The sequence below is a fragment of the Stegastes partitus genome, unplaced genomic scaffold (genome assembly GCF_000690725.1).
Source record: "Stegastes partitus isolate 25-593 unplaced genomic scaffold, Stegastes_partitus-1.0.2 Scaffold1452, whole genome shotgun sequence".
Lineage (NCBI taxonomy): Eukaryota > Metazoa > Chordata > Actinopteri > Pomacentridae > Stegastes > Stegastes partitus.
In genome coordinates this window covers 213,528-217,021 of record NW_007579183.1, presented here as the reverse complement: position 1 = coordinate 217,021, position 3,494 = coordinate 213,528, and positions in this window count along the sequence as shown.

Below are 3,494 nucleotides of genomic sequence, written 5' to 3'. Positions count from 1 at the left end.
TGATCAATAAACTGTCTGCACTTATATTTAGTGCTTTACAGTGTTTTCTCATTCACACACATCAAAGGACACTTCGGCTGTGGAGGGATCGAACCACCATCTGCTCTACCATCTGAGCCCCCGCAGCCTGGGTTTCTAGGGTTAGGGTTTCTATGCTTAGGGGTCTCTAGGGTTAGGGTTTCTATGGTTAGGGATTTTAGGGTTAGGGGTTTTAGGGTTAGGGGTTTCTATGGTTAGGGGTTTTAGGGTTAGGGGTTTCTATGGTTAGGGGTTTCTAGGGTTAGGGTTTCTATGCTTAGGGGTTTCTAGGGTTAGAGGTTTTAGGGTTAGGGTTTCTAGGGTTAGGGGTTTCTAGGGTTAGTGGTTTTAGGGTTAGGGTTTCTATGGTTCGGGGTTTCTAGGGCTGGGGGTTTTAGGGCTAGGGTTTCTATGGTTAGGGGTTTTCGGGTCAGGGTCTCTATGGTTAGGGGTTTTAGGGTTAGGGGTGTTAGGGTTTCTAGGTTAGGGTTTCTATGCTTAGGGGTTTCTAGGGTTAGGGGTTTTAGGGTTAGGGGTTTTAGGGTTAGGGTTTCTATGCTTAGGGGTTTCTAGGGTTAGTGGTTTTAGGGTTAGGGTTTCTAGGGTTAGGGGTTTTGTATGGTTAGGGGTTTCTATGGTTTGTGGTTGTAGGGCTAGGGTTTCTATGGTTCGGGGTTTCTAGGGTTAGGGGTTTTAGGGCTAGGGTTTCTAGGGTTAGGGGTTTCTTTGGTTAGGGGTTTTAGGGTCAGAGGTTTCTAGGGTTAGGGGTTTCTAGGGTTAGGGGTTTTAGGGTTAGGGTTTCTAGGGTTAGGGTTTCTAGGGTTAGGGGTTCTAGGTTTCTATGGTTAGCGGTTTCAGGGTTAGGGTTTCTATACTTAGGGGTTTCTAGGGTTAGGGGTTTCTGGGGTAGGGTTTCTAGGGTTAGGGGGTTTTTGCACCTGATGTGGAGCAGATGCCTTCAGATAACATGGCAGACCTGCAGTCATTCGCGATCAATGTAACATGATTATTGGCTTGATTCAATGTTTAACGCTGTGAGGAGCGAAGAATTAAAAACAAAGAGAATAACAATAAGTTTAGCTGATTTTAACTTTTTTATGAGTTGAACTTCAAGAGAAACAATCAATAATCAATCTGATATCATCACAACACAAATCAATAATCAATCTGATATCATCACAACACAAATTAGTCTCAATGAAACTAAAAGGCCCAAACTCTCAACACTGAGTCACAGATTCATGAATAAACTAATCAAGTAATTAATTGAATCATTACTAAACTGATCAATTGATAAGCAGAGTCATTCGTGAACTCAGGACTATCACTGATCGATGACCTCATCCTCCTGAGGGCTGACTGGAGGGTTGCCATGGTGACAGCAGGATGATGTCACAGAAGCTGCAGGAAGACGAGCAGAAGATGAAACTTGCACCAACATTTCAGCAGACATTCTAATTTCCACCAGCAGCAGTGACAACAGATGGTCACATGGAGGAGCTCAGTGTTTTGTTTCATCTCCGTTTTGTTCTCCACCACCTCCTGAGCCTCTTTCGCTTTTACAGTCTGCTGCTGCTCACACACTTTTACAGCTCGTATTCTGAAGACGGCTGACAGTAACTGAAAGCTCTGACAGTGAAGTTCAGGACAACAGCTGAACGATGAGCTGAAAAGTCAATGTGAAGCTAATGATCCTCTGCAGGTTCCACACAGTCCTGAACTGACCACATGACTTCATGGTGCTGCTGCCTTTAGGGCTTGAAACCAACCTGTCCATCCATCTGTCTCCTGGTCGTCCTCCTGGTCGGCTGCACTGTGACGCCTCTTCTCCTGTTACACAAAACAAGACTATTGGAATTTACCACATTTATATTTGTGTCAGCGTCATTCTGTGGTTTTTAAAGACATTTCACCTTCATTCACGATTCTTTGTCAGGTCTGATTGGTGAGGAGTTCCAGGTATTTATTCTCCCTTCCAAATCAATCACAACTCACATGAATCAGTGTGTTAATGGTTGTAAAACTGGTCAAGGTGCTGATGGTGGTGGAACTGTCTGGTGAGGACTCTTAGAATAAAGGATCTTTGTTGGTGAAAAACAAGACTGAAGGTGGGCTGTCAGTGTGGACTGAAGCAGTGGCAAGTATCATATATGAGTTTCACATCAAATATTTATTAGCTATGTATCAGTTTTATATGAATCATATGTTAGTTATTTATCAGTGATCAGCACTTTATCAAGCTGACTTATTGCTCTTAGGGTTAGGGTAACAGTGAATGGCTTTGATTGGAGGAGGAAGTGATTTATTGGAATAAAACTTGGATCAGCTGATCTCCATCTCACCTTTTTACTTTTGTCTTCTGCATTTCGTGGTTGGCAGCCACCTTCTGTCCAACCTCCCTGCTCTCTTGACTCTGCAGCAGCCAATGAGCATGAAGCTCAGCAGGAGGACACATCTGACACCATTATAATCGTCATTGTCATCCTTATCCTCCTCCTCCTCATCATCATCATCATCATCATCATCATCATCATCATCACATTTAAACCCACATTCAGTCCAAAACATTGATGGTCCAGAAATTCAAACATTGTGATTAAAACCTGAACTCTGATTATCAGCTGATGCATGTCATAGTCTGGTTGACGCACCTCTACGTTGGGCTGGGTCTATTTTATGGTGGCACTTCTCTACTTTGGGACAGGGCCCATTTCATTATATGTTGAGTTGAGTCTAATGGTGTTGTACCTCTCTGTTCTGCTGGGTTGATTTAATCGAATTACACCTCTGCGTTCTGTCAGGTGCAGCTTTGTGATGGGCTGGGTCTATTTAATAGTGTTGTACCTGTATTTTTGTGCCCTCGACTGGGACTAATTCCTGGACTGTCTCCAGGAATGCCACGGTTGTCTCCAGCACTGTTGCCATGTCAGCATGGCCCCCGTGGACTGCAGGAAGCAGCCGTCGCAGTGCGTTACAGCTCTGAGTGATGCGTTTCCTGTCAGGGAGATGACATCATCTCTTTTTGTTGTGAAGATTAATCGGAGGATAGAAGCCCCGCCCCCTCACCCTGATGAAAATAACTTTATTTGCATCACTTTTAAAAACTAACTACGATGTGGAAGAGACTTGAGGGCCGAGTCCGGGGAGCCTCCTGCACGGTGAGATGTCTCTCCAGGTGAACTCACCTGCTGCTCTTCACCTGTTGATTTGGATCAAGGTAACGCTGTGTTCGTCCTTCATCCTCCTCTTCAGGTGAGGCCGCTGTCAACAGAGTGTCGGAGTGGATTGTTGACAGAATTTGACCAGAACCAGAAACAGGCTCAGTGTGAGAACTAAGACCAGGAGCAGAACCCGAACCAGAACCAGGGCCAGGAAATGGTCTCATCCTTCTCTGCCTGCCGTCTTGCCTCATGAGCTGGATGTGAGAAAGAGAACGTGAACACCAGACACAGAGTTACAACATATTTACCCCAAAC